Source organism: Erpetoichthys calabaricus, chromosome 15 (genome assembly GCF_900747795.2).
Source record: "Erpetoichthys calabaricus chromosome 15, fErpCal1.3, whole genome shotgun sequence".
Taxonomy (NCBI): Eukaryota; Metazoa; Chordata; class Cladistia; order Polypteriformes; family Polypteridae; genus Erpetoichthys; species Erpetoichthys calabaricus.
This window is the reverse complement of record NC_041408.2, coordinates 51,309,278-51,330,256: the sequence shown is the minus strand read 5'-3', so window position 1 is coordinate 51,330,256 and position 20,979 is coordinate 51,309,278. Positions and strand designations below refer to the sequence as shown.

At 43.3% G+C, this 20,979-nt stretch overlaps 1 protein-coding gene across 1 annotated transcript in view; it reads right to left on the bottom strand.

Annotated features, from left to right (window-relative positions):
• The window catches only part of LOC114665665 (signal-induced proliferation-associated 1-like protein 2), a 310,605-nt gene that overhangs the window by 192,978 nt on the left and 96,648 nt on the right, over positions 1 to 20,979 (bottom strand).

Below are 20,979 nucleotides of genomic sequence, written 5' to 3'. Positions count from 1 at the left end.
TGACCTCTCAGCAGACTTTAACAAGATGAACAGCCAGACAATACAGAAAAACCTGCCGTCACCGGTCGGGCCTGACCTGTTTCAGGCCGCATCTGTCAAGATTTATAGGATTACATGGAGAACTGCATTTCAATTTCTTGTGTTCATGTTCAAGAATGACAAAAGCAAAAACAGGATTTTAGGAATTGTTGCTTATAAAAGTTAAAATAAATAAATAAATAAATAAATGATAGATGAAGTAGGCCCTGGAGAGCAAGACAGCCAAGTACTTGGGGCTGGAGCAAGAGTGCCACAGACAAGGGGGTTTGGGGGTGTATACTGTGTGTGCCCATAGTAGTGGGGGCTGCCGAGTTTACAGCCTTGTCTCTGTGTAAGGCCCACTGTCTTCTTGAGTATCGCAGGTGTACACAAGAGAAAAGCCATCACAGAGGCAGCAGAAGTGTATAGTGTAAGGCACTATATAAGAGAGATAAACAGAGATAAAAAAAAGCACACCGAGATGAAATGCACTATATAAAACAATGACTGACAGACAGATATGTAAGGCACTATATAAAGACTGACAGACAGACAACTATATACAATTATAAATAGAGACAGGCTAAAATGCACACAGAAATGAAAGGCTCTATGCAGACAAATATGGAAGGCACTATATAAAAAGGTCAGACAGACAGATTACTATAGAAGATAGAAAGATACTGTAGACCACAATGTAAGATACAATATAATAGACAGACTATATACCATTATAAATAGAGACAGGCTAAAAAGTACACAGATTTGAAAGGCACTATACATAACAGACAGACAGATATGGAAGGCACTATATAAAACAATGATAGATAGAGACAGACAGATAGGCATTTATTGATCCCCAGGGGGGAAGTTTGCCTAGTTACAGAAATTGTTTGGTAAATACAGATATACATACACACACACAACTTCTACTCAGAGGCAATATCAAATGTAACATGATGCTGGCTGTTGGTGAACAGGAACATCTAAAGACATGAGGAACTCCGAGTGCGTACGTGAATATATTTTATGACACAGCAGCATCCGACCAAGAGCCAGTTCCTAATTGTGAACCGACTGTCCGACTGAGACCCCCTGTAAGCTTCATTTCTCACGACATAAAACTGGACAATGCAGATTTACACAGCAGGACGTGCAGATATATTACAGTACTCCAACAGCTTAGAGCACAATGCCGGTGTTAGCCATCATTATCACAGTGCCATCCATACTGTATATTACTCAAGCTAAGAGATGAATACAGTGGAGTGACAGCAGCACTTGAATCCAACTCAATACATCTAATGGTAGACAGTGGTGTAAGATGGGTTTTGAGACTTCCCAGGTAAGTGAGACAGTCGTTTCAAGGTAATGTTCACTAACTGTAGCACCACAGAGTAGCAAGATGTTGCACAGCCAGGCAAATAAGAATTTCACTGTACTCTGTACATGTGATGATGAGGATGATTGAGAGCATAAACACCGTCTACCCCAGGCCTGCTGTTTAGTAAGTAAGTAAAATGTTGATGTGGTTCCCAGGCAATAAATCAATAAGCCGTTACATTAGTTCTCACTGCAAAATTGATCTGCAGCCAACTGGTGCCATAAACGGGTGTGGCAGGGAGCAGGCGTTTTCCCCATTTACATTTATTTGCTTAGCAGATGCTTTACTCCAAATTACAAAAGAGGTCAATGTAATCAAGTAAGCACCCATCTGTTTACGTACAAGTGTTACAGGACCAAGGGCAGCATCACACATGAAGAATTCAGAACAAAATGCAAGTGAGTTGCGATTCCCAAGTTACAAAACCTAACAACTAATATCAATTGTAAAGAAATTCACCAAAACAAGAGGGAGTCTTTAAACACTTCTTAAAAGTCAGCACTTCGAATGGAGGTGGTTCTGCTCATATTCACCAGCTAGGAGCTGGTGATGCCTGGGTTACTTGCAGCTGGCATACTCCTCCCTGAACCCGGGACATTGGTAGCCGCAGTCCTAGATGGACTCGAGGGTAGGTGCCAAGTGCAGTGTGTTTTATTTTCTAAACAATAAGTGTCCAAAGTGCAAGGCAAAATCTTCTTAAATAAATAATCCAATAAAGCACACTGCCTTAGCAATAAATAAATAAGCCTTTAAAAATCAAGCAATAAATGTGGGTTAGAAATCCGTCTTTCAGCTCCTCTTCCTACTTCTCCTCACTCCACTCAACCATCTCCTAGGTATAATGAGGGGAAGCAAGATACCAGCGCCAGGGGTCCCAGTGGACTCCACTCACGACAGTCTGCCCATTGGCATCTTTCTTGTGTAACTGGGCTACTTTTTCTTTTTTTTTTTTTTTTTGAAAACAACACAGTATTTTAACCCTACTGAATTATTGCCATGTTTGTCATCCATCCACCATTCCTGTTCACACTTACATATTATTTTATCGTTGTAAAGTCTCCCACTGTTGTGAGAATCAATCTCTCTCAAATATCTCTGAGGGGGAACACTCCCCTCCCCGGGTTTCAATGGTATGTACCTAATCCTCTTGCTCTCCTGATGCAGACCCCCCACTTTCAGGGGTGTCATTTTTTCTGCCTCGCATATTGGCCTATTTGTTTGTGAAAATTTGTTATGTTTTAGACTTGGGCTATAAATTCTGTAATGACATGGACAAGCATGCTTGCCGCACTCCTCCATGCCGTTTCCACTCTGACTGCTTTACTGCTCACACACTGCACTGGCTTCCACCCGATTCTCTCTGCTCTCATCGACCTCACATCCTCCATTCCATTCTTTCTCATTACTGGCTTTCTGTATACTTATGGGGTGTGGTGGCCTAATTATGACCCGTGGAGTGCCGATACCGAACAAATGAGTTGATCCTCCATGCACAAAAATAATAATTAAAATTTATTGAATGCTTTTCTCACTATGCAGCACTGACCTGGATGATACGACGGTGGCCATTTTTGCACCAGTATGTTCCCAATAAATGAGGTATTAGGTGGTGAAGGTTAAGAGAGAAAGCCAATTGGAAACATGGGATGATTAGGGGGCTAGGAAAGACAAGGCTGTGATGGGCAATTTTAGCCAGGACATTAGGATAATCCCTGCTGTTTTCGAAAGAAGCTTAGTGATTTTTAAATGACCACAGAGAGTCTGGACCTCGGTTTTGCTTTTCATCCTTAGGACGGCACCATATTTACAAGCAGTGTCCCCATCATGCCACTTGATTAAGAAGTACATCAGCTTGGCTCCACAGAGTACAGAACTGCACTGTTTTATAAACTAAAACTTACACACAGCCATGGACTCCCCTAACACGCATCACCACAGAGATACACATGAGATTTGAAGTCTCACCACAAGGTGGCATCATCAGATGACCCGAGTGGGCAAGGAGGAGCCTAGGACCTTACAAGCACCTGCGTAAATATTGGTGCTGACCACCCTGACTACTCTGTAGGCAAACATCAGGGGGTCAATGCAGTGATCTGAAAAGAGGAGCAAAAAGTGTCCACCTCGACTGGTTGAACACAAAACATACCACTGCATTACGAATCATCTGCAGTGGCTTTACAAGTGTCTTTCAGCTCACAGTAAGTGGCCTGGTGGTGCAAGGAATAACAGCACATGGAAATCCGCACTGCAGGAGGGCAGCACTGGGTACAGCTTACCAGGATGTTGGCGAGAAGGGTATGATGATTGGAAAGAACTCAAATGACCTTAATCTGTCAGCATACACTTACCAAAGATATTTTAATGCTACCATCAGGTCAGGTCAGGTCAGGGTGGAGAGCATGAACTGGTACAGCATGCTGTTTCACCCACCATACGACAAAACAACTCTGAATCCCGGTTGACAACCACCCAGGCCAAACCCACAGAAACGACCCTCTATCTGCCGCAGCCAGGTGTTAACGTGAGTGCCCCCTTGGCCTGGTCCAGCCACTTGGGTCCTTGGCAATGAGGATCCTACGAGTTGGATCACCTTGGGGGAATTGCGCCACCTGGCTGCAGTGCTGTAACTGATGCTCCCTCACAATGCAGGTAATGTGCCTCATTCGGGACTCCTTGAGCAACTGCTCATTCGACACAAAGTCAAACCCAATGGTACCCAAGGATTTCCTGGAGACACAGTACCAAAGGAGTCCAGTCTTCATCTCAGGTCACTGGGTAGCGTCCATGTCTCGCAACTGTATAACAAGACAGGAAGCACCAGGACTCTAAAGACTTGGACCTTTGTTCTTTTGCATTGATTTAAGGTGCGCCACACACCCCTTTCCAGCGACCTCATGACCCCCCCATGCTCTCCCAATCCGTCTCCTGACTTCATAGGAATAGTCACCAGAGACATGAATATCACTGCCAAGGTAAGTAAACCTCTCGACAAGGTCGATACTCTCTCCGCAGACAGACACACTGCTAATGGCTACCATACATGGAGGAAAATTTGGATTTACAATGAGAAGCAGTAACATGGATTGATTGTTATCTAATTGGACAATGTAAACTGATGGGGTGCTGCTGTAAAGATGGAGTTTTTTTTTATTAATACATTTTCCAAACAAAAATTTGAATCCATAAGTCTGTTAACCACCATGTCACCCTAAAAATAAATTCCCTCTTTAAGTTTTCAGTCGTGAATCTTAACTGTCTTTGTAATATTATTTGGTTATTTGTGTTTTCTGCATGGCTCCTGGTCAAAGCCGACAGTAATTATCTAACGTAACGTTTGCCATTTATGGTTTCCGTTCATTCTCATTACAGTTGAGGCCTAAGGCTATCCGTGTATTCCAAACAGTGTGTGTGTTTGCGATTGTTCATTCCAAGTGCGTAAAGCAGTTTAAACCGATGTTTTCTGCTTTGCCGCTCACACCCCTTACAATAAAGCCTACATGTGAAAGCATATTTTTACCATGTTGGCTGTCACCAAGCAGATGCTTTCTACGGCTCAGAAAGTGGGTCGCTACGAAGCCCCCCCTGCCGTTTTGCCTCTACTGGGAATCTGCCTCATTTCCAAGTAGTGACCGAATTACACAACCCTCGCACCCAATCGTTCCACCGGGGATACAACAGCTACAATGAAATACAAAATTAATTTTTTTGATAGTTGGATTTTTAGTTCCTATATTTATTTTGGCAAGTAGCCCCCATCCAGCCTCCCCCAAATTGAGGATTAATCATCACGTTAAATATTTCATGTACGATGCATTTAAAAAGAGTGCTTTCTCTGCAAGGGTGAAGTTAAATATTGCAGGAGGGTAAATTGTCAGCTTGTTTAAAGTGTCTTAACCATTTTCTTACTCCTGAGTGTTTAAAATGCTTTTCTAAACACACTACATAAACACATGGCACCCTGTCCAGGGTTTGTTCCTGTCTTAGACCCTGTGCTACCTGGGATAGGCTCCAGCAGACCCCTGTTCAGGACTAAGCGAGTTAGAAAATGACTGACCGACTCCATATACTGTACGGCAAAATCAAGCATGATGGTCTTGGGTTAACTTTTACTGTGGTAGTTTTGAGTTTGCCCAACCAGTCTACATGTGTTTTGTGGACTTAGAAAAGGCATTCGACCGTGTCCCTCGGGGAATCCTGTGGGGGGTACTCCGAGAGTATGGGGTACCGGCCCCCCTGATAAGGGCTGTTCAGTCCCTGTACGATCAGTGCCAGAGCTTGGTCCGCATTGCCGGCAGTAAGTCGAACCCGTTTCCAGTGAGAGTTGGACTCTGCCAGGGCTGCCCTTTGTCACCGATTCTGTTCATAACTTTTATGGACAGAATTTCTAGGCGCAGCCAGGGTGTTGAGGGGGTCCGGTTTGGTGGGCTCAGGATTGGGTCACTGCTTTTTGCAGATGATGTTGTCCTGTTTGCTTCATCAGGCCGTGATCTTCAGCTCTCTCTGGATCGGTTCGCAGCCGAGTGTGAAGCGGCTGGGATGAGAATCAGCACCTCCAAATCCGAGACCATGGTCCTCAACCGGAAAAGGGTGGAGTGCCCTCTCAGGGTTGGTAGCGAGATCCTGCCCCAAGTGGAGGAGTTCAAGTATCTCGGGGTCTTGTTCACGAGTGAGGGAAGAATGGAGCGTGAGATCGACAGGCGGATCGGTGCGGCATCCGCAGTAATGCGGGCGTTGCATCGGTCTGTCGTGGTGAAAAAGGAGCTGAGCCACAAGGCGAAGCTCTCAATTTACCAGTCGATCTATATTCCTACCCTCACCTATGGTCATGAGCTATGGGTAGTGACCGAAAGAACGAGATCGCGAATACAAGCGGCTGAAATGAGTTTCCCTCCGCAGGGTGTCTGGGCTTTCCCTTAAAGATAGGGTGAGAAGCTCAGTCATCCGGGAGGGGCTCAGAGTAGAGCCGCTGCTCCTCCGCATCGAGAGGAGTCAGATGAGGTGGCTCGGGCATCTGATCAGGATGCCTCCTGGACGCCTCCCTGGTGAGGTGTTCCAGGCACGTCCAACCGGGAGGAGGCCCCGGGGAAGACCCAGGACACGCTGGAGGGACTATGTCTCTCGACTGGCCTGGGAACGCCTTGGGATTCTCCCGGAAGAGCTAGAAGAAGTGGCCGGGGAGAGGGAAGTCTGGGCATCTCTGCGCAAGCTGCTGCCCCCGCGACCCGACCTCGGATAAGCGGGAGACAATGGATGGATGGATGGATGGAGTTTTGAACTGTTCATGCTAGACCACTCTAAATATGTGTAACAATCTTCAAACTAAAGATTATTTGACATCTAACTGCATAATATTTAATACACAAAGCCACTTGGGATATGAGGCCACCCATAAACAATGTCACTCCTGCAGGTGGGGGTTGGGGAGGGGTCGGGATTACAACTTTTGGGACACTTTAACCAAGATGGGGGGGGGGGGGGGGGGGGGGGGGTGGGTGTTGACAAATTATGATGAAAAAAAAAAAAATGCTCTAAGAAAACCAGTCAGAGCCGGCTGGACTTTTAAGCTGGGCTGAGGAGTCAGACGCAGTTAATGGGTTACTGGAGTCGGAGATGGTAAAAATTAACCGACTCGGACTAAATATAAATTGTAAAATAATGTTCAAACTTCCATTTTCACATATACTGATTCGATTAAACAATTTTTCTTCTAAACTTTCGATAAAAATACAGCTTCTCTTTTAAATTTTGCACATTTAGTCTTTATTCTTATGTTTAATGTTGCTCAGTGTTTGTAAGCCACAACAACATCACTACAGTCAAACTTTAACAGGTTAGATTGCTAAAAAGTAGGCCAGAGATTCACACTGGCAGTAATGAAGTGTCTTATATGGTATGTTGTGTGCTTTCAATCAACATAGAAAATAAATTTGTTTAAATACAAAAAGAGGAGTCAGAGGTGGTAGAAATTGAGAAGACGGGGTTGAAGGTTTTGCTGACCGACTCCACAGCCTCACCTATAAGTCTCAAATTTATGCAGAGATGTCAACTCTGCTATCATGCATAGCTGGTAACCCAATGTCACCGGTGGGTCAGCAGTGCACACGGAGTTTGGCCATCAGTCGAGGTACTACCAACATAAAGGCACCTGAACGAGCAACAGTTCAGCCTTCACTCTCTGTACACTTTACAGGATTGTAGGATTAATTTTAAATTAACACTTTTGCCATTTTTGCCCAACAATCTGCACTCAGAATCCCATAATGACAAAGTGAAAATGTGTTTTCAGAAAGAATCGCAAATGGATTAAAAATCAAAAACTGAAACCTCTCAGTCACAGAAGTATTCAGACCCTTTTCTATGAAGTGGTCAGGTGCATTCCGTTTGCTTTAATTCTTAGAACTTGATCGGAGTCCACCTGTGGCAAACTGGACCGAATGGACATCGCTAAGAAAGGCACACGAGTACCACTGTAAGTGAGGACAAAAAGCGCTCTGCCGTTAGGCAAGTTGAAGCGAAGGTCAAATAACCATGGACGCTCTGTTACGGGATTGCACCGTTGTTAAATAAATGCTCCGTAGTGAGATCTCCGAGCAGACGGAGTGAAACCTGCCTTCAACTAGACTAACCGTAGAACCCTGTGCCGTGTAAACGTGTTGTATGGCGCCAGCTTCTATCCATTGAGGTTACCGCACGATTTCCAAGTTGCCTTTACATTTTGATTTATCCGTGTAAAAAGTGAGTGTGCCCATACTACCAGTACTGCCTGGATAATAATCAGTTCATGATGCTTAGGCTTCAGGTACTTGAAGTAACAGAAGAAGTTTCAACTTTTTCAGTCTCTCCTCGCAGCTCATTCCTCTTTGTCCCAAAATCAGCCTAGTCGCTCTTCTCTGATCTTCCTCTCGTGTGGTTATGTCTTTTTTTTGCAATATTTACCAAAACTAACTACAGTACTCCAGGTGAGGCTTCACTGGTGCATTATGTAAAACTTGCACGTTCAGGGGGGTTACATGTATGTCACACATTATGATAAATAACCTAACATCCTATTAGTCTTCTTGATCACCTCTATGCACTTGATAGACACGGACGAGTCCACTAGGACTCCTACATCTTCCTCATAAGGTGCATCTTCAAGATTCAAACCTTCCATTATATATTCAAGTCTAACATTTCTTCTGGCCCGCTAGAAGCCGTAACGATAGCTTAAGTGCTTCACATATCCTGTGAACTGGGATCTAGTATCAGACTCTGGCTCTGACCTCCAGCTCTCTACATAGTTCACATCTTCACCACCACTTCTCTCCGTATCACATCACTTAAGGTCACGTCACACTAGATGACTTTTGTGTCCTAAGTTTAGCACCTTCGGAAGCAGTCAGTGGTATGCTTCCGTGACCATCCGTCATCTATTCTGACATACCCTGCAACTTACTAAAACTAGTCCACGACTGATCTGCTCAAAATCAAACAGGATTGATTTAGTCTTTAGGTGTAGGGCCTGGCTTGAGTGAATGACAGCTGTCAGTCAATGAATGGGAAGTACAATGTGTAAAACATAATGACAAGAAATGAGGAATACACATGTTTTGGACCTCACAAATGGAACAGGATCTCAGCTGTCTGATGTTGTGTTTTACATAACACAAGCTGGAAAAAATAAATAAAAAAGACGAGGTTGAACTCGCAAAATTTGACATGCCTAGCAATGAGATCAGCAGCTGCAGTCGGCAAGTACGACAAACCCAATGACTAAAAATCACATAATAAGACTTTAGGGAACACAGTGCTCTCCCTTTACTGAAGCCAACATGTCTGAATTTGGCTTTCCTGCTTTCTTAAATAATAATTAATTACATTACATTTATTCAAACCGCCTTTCAACCACCATCAACGTATAGCATCCACCTGAATGAGATGACGGCAGCCATTCATGCACCAGTACGCTCACCACACAAGTTATTCGGTGGTGAAGGTGGGTAGAGAGAGAGCGAGAGAGTTAGAGAATGATTAGGGGGCCAGAACAGAGTAGGCCATGATAGGCACCTTAGCCAGGACATTAGGAAACAGCCCACTCTTTACGGCAGATACCCGGGGTTCTTTTATGGCCACAGAGAGATCTAGGACCTCAGTTTTACAGACGTCACCATTTTTACAGCGCAGTGTCTTCATCACTAGAGCGGGGTACTGGGATCCACACACAGATCACAGGGTAAGCATCCTCTACTAGCTTCACCAATACCCTCACCTAAGATCTTCCCATCAAAGTACCATCCAGGCTCGAAAAGAGGTGGTATGGCTACTGGCTATGAAAGACATCCATACTGTACTGTACTGTACTTTGTGTTCAACACATATCACCCTCATACCTGCCTAGAATTTTACTGAAAATTATTCTTGGTTCAATCATTTAGAGACCGTGGGTAGTATCCACAAATTTCTAAAAACTCATTCCTATGATCTACAGTACCAAATATTGCTAACTGAGGGTCATTTTTGGAAAGTCTCCAAAAACAAAACACCACAGTAGATGGACGTAGTATCCTTCAGAAAGGTACCAATACCTTTGTGTTTAAAAGTGTAGCTTTATGTCCTCTTTGTTTTATTTCAACTAACTCCACGTGAGCAGGAACTTACTTGTCCTTCATTACAGCCATCGAAGAAGGAAACTCCTCTCCAAAAAGCACATGACTGCCAAGCTAGGACTGATGGCGGTAGTGTAAATTTGCTCTTTGCTCCCTCTTTGATTGCTGTAAACAGAAGGGCTCAGCAGACAAAAGCTCACTAAGCACTGCACCAACAACTCTGTCAGCAGCATGACCGCACATCTTTGTTCCAGTGTTGACGACGCATTCTCTTGTGCATTCTGCCAATATATCTGCTGACAGGTGGCTACAGTCCAAACGAGGACTGTTGTAAAACATTAAAAACAATAACCAGCCAAAAAAAAGAAAGTGGGTGACACCAAACTAAGCGCTGCTACGGAGTGCCAGTTAGTGTCATTGGATCAATCAGGACGTCAAGACCTTTGGACCCAATCAGCTTCTACAAGAAGTTACTGATCAAACAGGTTTCTGTGTCAACTTTGCCTTTGGTTTACCAAATACACCTCTATCTTATCTCGCTCCATTACACGCCTATCTTGCACTCATTACTTAAAGGGTTTCTTGTTGCAATTTAAAGGTAAAATAGATGACAGCAAGCGGCACCGAGCACTTCATTCCTTTCTTACAGTTTTTAACTTGAGGCAAACACAGACTATCGGTGCAAAATGACTAGAAGGAGAGATCCCTTATTTTCTGGGAAAACTAAAATTGCCATCAAAAGCAATTTGCTGAGTTGTGTGAAGTTTTAAAAGAAATTATGATGATTTGCATGGTTCGGGGCCAAAAGAAACCGTTGCTCCTTCACAGGGACTACAAATTGGATTTCAATAAATAAATAAATAAGTTATCACTTAAACAGCTTTGCCTGTACAGGCTTCCCCACTTTGCAAAGCTAATCCATTCTTGAAAAATCCCTCCCCGTAAGGTGAATTTTCCCCTAACATGAACACATAATTATCATTAATTTGAATAGAAAAATGAAGCAATCCCTTACACCAAACAATTACCTCCTTTTTGCTCAAACACCACCAAAATGCATGTAAATGAGCAGATTAGTTTACTGTAGTAAACAACAAAACTATAAACACCGTTTAATAATTCTGTTTACTGACACAATCACTTCAGGTTTCCCTTTCAGTTTGTGGGCCACTAGGCTCAAAATATTGTGAGAAGACTTGGGAGCAACACATCAGTGGTGGAGATGATGTTCCTGATTACTACACATCAAGCCGCATGAAACACGACCCACGTGAATTTAGAAAACAACTCCTTTAAACTTTAAATAATGAGCCAGTCTGTGAGCTTGTCAGTGACGGCTCCACCCTCCCTGGTTGCTTCTGGGAGCCCCTCAGACTCGTAACCGTCATTAGTCATAGGCTGAGATGAGCTGGGCAAATGAGGACATGCACATGCAGCAAGGGGTAGGTGCAAAAAAGTGACAAGTGCTTCTATTAAAACGAGTTAAAACCGAGTGTCCAATAGAGCAGTGCATCGTCCATAATAAAATAAATAAAGTGGAGGTTAAAATAATCCATAAATAAATCTCCTTTAAAATCAAGGATACAACCACAAGGCAGGAAACATTTCTAAAAACACGGTCACCAGTGCATGCTTTCTAAAACCGACATCTTCCCCGCTTGCCCCACACGGGATCCTGCAGCCAGAGGAGACATCAGGCAGACGTCCGGTAGACACAGCCGACCTTCCATCATAGGCTTGTGTCACTGCCATTAACCCCGGGCTCCTAGCAGTGTGCTGCGCCGCACCTCTCCACGCTGATTCAGCACTCACTGCAACTCCCCAGCCTTATGTGGGAGCGAGCATCGGGTCACGCCACACTCCCCCAAGAAACGCTCAGCTGGAGTGACCCTCTTCAGCCCCCTTGAGCATCGCCAGCCCTACTCTCTTCCTAGGGGCTCTTATACCTTTCTTCTGCACCCCAAATGGCTTCCAGTCCGAGTGCCTCCATAATCTTTCCTTTAACCCTCCAACTCTTTTCCTTTTATTCTCTACCTCTTCAGGCTCCTCTTATATTAGCTTGATTGGGAAGAGATGTGATATGCCGCTACCTCTGTGGCACGAGTGGACTGCCTGCCTTTGCACATGAGTGCGTCATCAGCCATGCACCGCAATCATCCTGCCATGCGCACACCAGCTCTCGGGATACGCTTATTTAAAAACTGCCCTGCACCACGGACCTCTTTTCATAGACACTACACTCAAATCATGAAATTGAGGTCCCTTAGGGGTATGCAGCCAACATCAAACCATTTCCTGCACCTACTGCAAGTCTGCAACAAAGCCCAACACAGGAGACACCTTTGGACAGAGTGACAGTCCACTGTAGAACACACCATGACACACATTCACACTGATCTTCGAAAACAATTTAGGTTGTTTTTTTTTCTCCAGCTGTCTGGAGTTTTTTTTTTTTTTCTCTGTTTTTTCCGTCATCCCTGGTCATCGGACCTTATAGACCTTATTCTATGTTAATAAGTATTGCCTAATTTTATTTTTATATTTTGTCTTTTTTTCCCCACTCTTTCTTCATCCTGTAAATCACTTTGAGCTACATCATATGTATGAAAATGTGCTATAGAAATAAATGTTGCTGTTGTTGTTGGTGTTGTATCTGGTGGTGAGGAAGAAGCATTAACCGTTGCATCAATTACAACTGTAATTAAATCGTTCCGTCCTTAGGAATGAAATCATAGCACAAGCACTGTAGAAGAGGTCATCCACCTGAAGTTAAACATATTCACGCCCGGCCAGTACTTAGACGGGAGACCATCTAGGAAAAGCTTGGGTTGCTGCTGGAAAAGGTGTTGGTGAGGCCAACAAGGGGCACTTTCCATGTGGTCTGAATGTGGATCCCAATGTCCCAGTGCAGTGGACAGGGCACACTGTGCAAATAAAATTAGTCTCCTTCCTTCAGATGAGATGTAAAACTGTGAGGTCGTAAAACATCCCTGGGCACCGTAAAGAGTAAGGGCCAAGTTATACTTGATGCATGCACATTAAGCATTCCGAGCGTCATGGCTGCCATGCGTTCTCAACACTCATTTGACGCATCCTCTGAGCACATCTTCAAAAAATTAACAGGACACGTGCGCAAGATGTAGTACCAGCAAAAAAAAAAAATTGGGTGGCATGTGTGTTCAAGTTTTGGTACGTGACGTCAACATCTCCATAGAGACAAACCTGCCTGTCAGAACAGCTGGCATCAGATCGGCAGCTCTTAAAAGTGGATGTGGAAGCGTGGAAGATGAAATGGAAGCAAACTCGAGCCAGATACGTCCCTGAGAAAGCAGAAGATGTCGGAGGAAAGAAGTGAGGATTCAGTCGTTGCAAATAATGCAGTGTGATGCCCAGTCGCATTGCAGCTCCAACAGGATCAATGTGCGTTCTGTGAAGTTTGATGAATGGTTCAATGTGGTGTTGCCATCTTTTTTTCTTGCACCTTTACAACAGCATCTCACACTGCCACCTGGTGGATCCCTCCAGATTTACATAAAATACACGGGCATGTATAGTCAGTACACTGCTTGCGTAACAGCAGCGTCCATGTCACATAACGTCAAGTATATTCCCAGCCTGTTCTGGTCATGTTGCCCACCATGGTCTGGTAATTATGGCCGCCTCATCATCCCTCGTCTCTAACTGGCCAACTATCTCATCACTTCACAACCTAACAGGCAATGTGTGCCAAGCGTATGGGCGCAAAAGTGGTTGCCGTTGCGTCATCCAGGTGGATGCTGCACATTAGTGGTGGTTGAAGTGGTTCCCCACTCACTATGTAAAGCACTCTGAGTAGTGAGAAAAGCCCTATATAAATGCAAAGAATTGTTATCATTAGCATTTGAGAAGAAATCTTCACTCCTCACACTTGTGTCACAGCATCAACTTATTTTTTTTTTTGTCGGATCACGTTCTTGGATTTCTTTCATGGAGTCTCTTTCTGAAGCAGTCACCTGATTATACACTAGTGCAAATAACAATGAACAAGCTGCTCCCACGCAGGCCCCATTGTCTTTTCAATCACAGGCCGCAATTCAGAAGCATCCAAAGAAACAATTCAGAAAAAAAAAAAAAGCATGAAGGTAAGTTTAAAAAGGAAGACAATCTTCAGGTTTCCAAATTTAATATGCAACAGAACCTATAGCCTTCGTAAGAAATTAAGGAATGAAAGAAGAATAAAGTCATCCAATTAAAAACAAGTGGTCAGTAGGTTCACTGATTAAAAACTTGGCCTGCCAGAGCCATTTACAACTGACGCCCTCTAAAGCCACTGCCAGAATCACACGTCTGTAAATAAATTTGCACACGTGTAGTTAGCCCTTCTGACTGATTTACTGCTGTTAATGATGATTTTCCACTGGCACTTTTTTGGCTTGCGGTGATTGAAGCAGAGGGTGTGGACAGGATGCCAACCACTCTGCATTATGGCACAAACGAAACAAAGTAAAGCAGCCGCCACCAGCTCTCCTTTCACTCCAGCTGTGAATTAAATGTGTGCAGGGTGTAGTCGACTGCTGATCTTTACTCCTGGTTAGACTCTGACCGCTTTGCAACATAAAGGAGACTTTGTTTTGTTAGCCTGATGGGAATCCTCTCAATAAATCGGGACACAGAGGCGACAAAACCCTTTGAAGCGCCAGCTTCTAATGAAGGTTTGGCGTTTGTAAAACAGCTTAACCCAACCTGTGCTTGCGACAAAACAGCAGAGCTACTCATTGGCGTTTTACGAGGAGTCCAAAAGTAGATGAGTGATCACGCAACACTAATAGAAAAGTTTAATTAAAACCGCCAAGTGACAAACTGTAAAGTACGTCTAAAGCCTAATGCAGATTACAGGCTTCTGATGTGATGTGTCTGGCATTGGCCTGCTGTTGCAGTTAAGGACAAGCCTGCACCGTAATAACTAACTACTGCTTAGTTTTTTTAAAATAAAACCTAGGCTGGGCATCAGCAAACGCTTTAAAAAAAAGCACTTTCCTAAATCCAAAACTAAAAAGGATTTGCCACCCTTCACCACATGCCAATTTTGGTTAAATGTATATTAGGAAATATAAAAAACACTCATTTATCATTGGCTTGATTAAGTAAACCAATTCAAATCAGCACATTAACCTCTCCAGGTAGAGTGGCAGATCTTCTAGGGTCATTGAGCTCATTTTTAAAGCCATTTTAAAAATTGTGGTCTCAAAATTGGGTGACAAGGCAAGGCAGTCCAGGGTTTACATCTCAGGGTGCTTCCTACATGGAGTCTCCCTGTGTCCATGTGAGCTTCCTCTGGGTGCTCCAGTTTACTCCCCCAGCCCAAAGACATGCTGGAGAGGTGAGATGGAGGTCCCCGATGTGTGTGTGTGTGTGTGTGTGTGTGTGTGTGTGTGTGTGTGTGTGTGTGTTCACCCTGTGATAAATTGGCACACTCTGCCCAGGGACTGCTCTGGCCTTTCTGATGCTTTCCAGGACAGGCTCCATCTTCCCTGTAACCCAGCTCTAGACAAGCGGGTTTAGAAAATGGAGGAACGGATGATGAACCCATTAAAAACTTGTATAGAGCTACTTGGTGGTTTTTTTTTTGCCTCCCCTAACTTTATATTTATCCAAATTTCCACAACAGAGATCACTATTTTGCTTTACTTCTGAAATGTGTGTATGTGATCCCAATGACAATGATTGCCTCAAGATAATATTCTCAGTTTCTTTTTAATATCCTTGCGGACAAACAAAATTTTACCAGTTGAACAATACAATTCAAACCAAATAAAATGGAAGTTTTGGACTCCATATGATTAAGAAAAAAAAAGAAAAAAGGCAAAATGGTGCTAGGCAAACTAGAGAGAAGAGGCCTAGGACAAATCCATGATTGTGAGTCCTGAGTTCTGAAGACAGAGCTGAACCTTTTTACTTGAAGAAAATATTGATCATGTCACCTCTCAATCAAAGTCTTTTAAATTATGAAGGGGATTATAATGTGGTCCATTTGAAGTGTAAAATCAGAATTTACGAGTTCCTAGTAGGTGTTTTCAACTGGAATAGCCCTCTTAAGTTGGATTTCCAACTGTGGGCTGGCCTGTCAAGTCCGAGTTTGTCCCACTTCAGATCATGACATCAATCCAAAATGTTGATGTATGCCACAATCCTTCATGAAAGCTGTAGTATTATGCTGTTTTTTTAGCACTTCTGTCTATTTGTGTCTCATCAAATCAGTCGTACACACAGCGCTGTTCAACTTCTATCCATGGATGTGTTGCTATTGTGTTTGGATACACAAAATTCTGGGTAATGTGTTACTATGAACTGCTATTTATGCCAATGGAGCAAGCACAAGAAAGGTCTTCCTAGACGGGTCCATATTGGCTTTCTGAGTATTTTACTGGAATGCAATCAACTGGGCTGGGAAGTCATTCCCAGCTCCAACATCCGAGGTAAGTAGAACGCAGCATAAGATGAAAGCACTATTCCATTTGAAGTTGGAAGTCAGAATTCCAGTGTTCCTAGTCAAAACTTTCAACTGGAACGCACCCTGTCAAATCCGAGTTTGTCACACTTTAGATCATAACATCAAACCAAAAATGGAGACACTGCAGTCTTTAGTGAAAGCTGTAGTATTCGACTGTTTATTAGCACTTTTGCTTATTTGTGTCTCATTAAATAAGTCTGCACAGTACTGTCCAACTTCTATCGATGGATGAGTTGCAATGGTGTTTGGATGCTCAAAATACAGTGTAATGCGTTGTTACCAACTGCTATTTATTCCAATGGCACTAACGCAACAAAAGGTTTTTTCTGGACAGGTCTATATTGGTTTAGAGAGTGCTTTACTGGAACACAGTCAACTTAAGTGTGACGTCATTCCCAGCTCCAACATTCAGCTTCTGAGTTAAATGGAACGCAGCATTAGTACGGTGAATAGAAGCTGCTAATCTCAAATAAATTCTTCACCGTGAACACACAAAATTCCTGAAAACATTTTTCTTTAAAAAGAAAAAAAAAAAGTGACCAAAGTAGTACAGCGGACAGCAGGACATTAGGGACCTTTAACAGTCAGGTTCGTGTCATTTAGGGCGGAGTGGTGGCTCTAAGGCTAAGGATCTGCGCTGGTATCCCAAAGGTTGCCGGTTCGAATTCCCTCTGCTGGGCCCTTGACCAAGGCCCTTAACCTTCAATTGCTCCAGCGGCGCTGTACAATGGCTGACCCTGCGCTCTGACCCCAAGATCGAAAAAACCAAGTAATTTCCTTCGGGATTAATAAAGTATAATAATAATAAAAAAAAGGCAAGTTCAGAAAATGGATGGATGGTCTCAAAATTGGTGCAGTACGATAGAATATGAGTGCAAGAGTCAGTCCGATGGACACAAGTCCTGTCCAGGATTGCTTATCACTGGAGCGCACCAGATGAAATGGGTTATGGGTAAGAAAAAAAAATTTAGACAAATGCAGTAAACAGATGGGTGCACTCCTTAAACCCACTTACTGCAGTAGGAAATCAAAAAATGCTCACTTGTGACACTTTCATGAAGTCTAAAAGATCTTGAGACAATCACATTTTGACAAAGTTAGACTTTAAAAACAACAACTTTAATTATTTTACTGTTTCCTACTAACCATACCAAAAGTTTAGTTTAATTGCATTTACTCAAGCAGTGTTTTCAAGTTATATGCCTCTGCTGCATGAGCAGCATTTCAAGTTAGAGATGGAGACATCGATCGAGATCATTTTCTTGCATATACTTTTTACAACTGGAGTGCAGGCAAGTTAAATGACTTGTTCAGGGTCTCATAGCAGACCAGTGGTGGGGACTGAACGACACCCCTGTAGTTTAAGGTCTTTATCGTTGGGACACACTGACCACTAGTCGATGGGAAAGCAAATGGCAATATATTGCAGTCTTACCCGGTACCCTGTCACTTTAAATGTCACCCTCCATCTAATTTTGGCCACTTGCCTGAACAGCTGCATCTGTACTGTTGAGCTGCAAGCTTCGTGTCAGTTGGGTATTCGTATTAGGCAAAACATGAAGGCTTCCCCAGACGTTAATCTCTGGCAACAACCTCATTGTAGTTGTGGGTGAGTATTCATTGGCTGTCTGCTCTCGCGTACACACAGCCCTCCATTATGGCAGTTTGATTTTGTCAGAATAAGTCGCTGGGCATGTCACTCTGTGCAGTTGTCAGTAATGGGAATGCACCACAACTGAATTTGAGTTGACAAGATTATCTAATATTGAAGCAGCACTACGTGAATTAAGAACTTCATCTCCCAGAAGTCCCTGCGGTGGCCCTGATTGGTTATCTGCAGAGGGTGCAGGGGCTGCTAGGGACAAGATCGGCTGGCCAGAGCTTTAAAGGGAAGTTGGCTAGACAGTAAAGGCGGCCTTTTGTTTGTGTCCAAGTTCACCTGCCTGTCTTATCAGCAACACCACTACCTGTGGATCATTCACACCTGCACAGATGTGTGGACTGTCTTGTGCCTGCCTGTCGTGTGAGTAGTGAGTCGGATTGATTGTTGTGCTTGGGTGGAGGGAGCGCTCCCAAATCTCACCACCCCTCGCCACATCAGGACTGTTTATACATTACTTACAGCAAGCTGTACCCTGAATCATTATTTTTCTCCTTCGTTCCACATAATCCATACTGCTGCATTTGGACCGTGTTAAGGACTTTGTCATTCATATTTACTCTTAAGTGTTTATTAAGCTTCTTGTTGTTGCCGTATCGTGTTATTTTTGAGATCACTCATTGGGTACTTAGGGAGGGATTGTCTTTGAATGTAAAATAGAATAATAAACACTTTTTTTGCTCAATATTTTCAGTTTCATTATTTGTTTCTGTGTCTCTGTGAGTGACTGTGCGAGTCGGGCCAAGGCTGGCTGTGTTCCTGGGGTCCCCATACATGTTATTTTATACACAACAATTGGCCTTTACTGTGCCGTATTTTGTGGTCCAAAGATACATGGCAGGCAGAAAAGGCATAGTTAGTGCATTTCATAATCATTTTGGGAAGTCGGTTTCTCAATTTTGTCTTTAAAAATCAAACTGGACACCAGTGTCCAGTTCAACTCTCCCTTGAATGTACAGATCATTTTTCTTTTTCATTTTTTAAAATCTAGCTCAATAGGCTGTCACGCATGTATGTCGGACATCTCACGGGTTCGATCAAGGTATGTGATAACCCGCCGGGGTGAGGGGGCATGCGGTCGTTAACATTCTCGTCTCTTTCTCTCTGCAGCACAGACAGATCGCCCAGTGAGGACACCTAGCCCCGCCCCTTCCAGTACATGCACTATGAGAAGCCTGGCTGACTGGAAGGAGGTGTCATTTGCACTGACAGCAGCCTGTCGGACGGAGCTCCAGTGATCGACCCTTAATTCTATGGCAAAGAGCTGAATACTTTGTTTTTTATACAACCCCGAGAGGCTATTTACACGGACGTCAAGAGACGTGATTTTTGTTTGGACTGCTGTTATTAAACAGGATGACCCGGTTGGTGTCCCCAACTATTTATTTGTGCAGCAACCTGTCATTCCTGCACCCAGTCACAGGGCTTATACAACACTGAGGGGTCATTATTGACATCTACAGTATATAAAACATTTCAGTATTGATTTTAACACCCAAATTAAAGTACTAATAATAACAACATATTCTGAAGTCAAAAAACTCACATATTGAACACCACAAGTTTGTCTAGCTTCTATGGAAGAGGCTGTCACTTTGGGCCTCAGGTCACTCCAGTCACACTTTAAAAGGTCAGATGTGGCAATTCCCAAGCCTGCATATCCTCCGCTCACTCAGACTTCCCAGATTAGGAAACAAAGTCCAATAATAAGACTGGCATACCTGTAAAAAAAACACATTCCCACAATCCCTGTGATGACCAAATTACACAAACCAGTGTAGCTTTCCTCCAGAAAACAATGGGGGGCTAACAGCAGGGAAGTGATTTACTGCTAGTGTTGTCATTGAAAAAACAATTGTTTTGTACTCACGCAAACATAAGGAAAGCTCAACAACAAAAGGCCATTTATCTGGAATTGTGGGAGCTTCAATAGGAAAGCTTAAGCCATGACAGTTATAGTTGAGCTAAGGCACGCTTTACATTTTTAGAAGCCACTTTTAAGCAAGAAGGAGACTGCCATGACAATGCCAGGGATTTAGCTTAAAAAACATGACTCAGAATAACAAAAACTTCCTACTATTTTAGCCAGGACCGAAAAAAATTTCAGGAAACAAGAAGTAAATCTTTGAGACATTAAACTTTGCTGGAAGCCGATTTCTTTCTTTTTTGTGGTCTTCAATGATGAATAATGGAGAGTTCCTCCGTCTGCTCTATGTATAGTTCTGAATAGAGTGGAATAAACTATCATTTAATTAAGACAAATAAATTACTTTAAGAAGAGAAGTGTTCTTCTAGTAAGGGAGAAACTTGTTCCACAGTCTATGAGCCATGGGATCACACAGCTAAATAGTTTTACTCCAGAGCACAAAAAGAATGCAGAATAAACCTGACTCCTCGTTTATATAGCTCAAGTGTACACAAAAAGAGGCTCGAAATGCACGAACGCAACCTCCCAGTGGTACCGTCAGGACTTATGAAAGAAAACTTGAAGAGAACGCTGGTGTCTGCCAGTGGATTATGGAGTTTCTTGACAAGTAGGAAGCCTTTTGTGAGACTGGGCCCTTTACATGTCAATTAGCCAACCCAAGGTTGTGTTCTTTCAGCCCTCTTGTTTTCATTTTATACAAATGACTGCAGATCCATGGACAAATCTGTAAAAATCCTAAAGTTTGCAGATGACACAACCGTAGTGGGTCTCGTTACTAATAATGACGTGTCCTCCTATCAAAGAGAGCTGGGCTGTCTTGTAGAATGGTGTACCTATAACAACTTGGAGCTCAACACCATTAAGGCAGTGGAAATGAGGATTGATTTCCACCAAGTCACTGACTGTCCACCT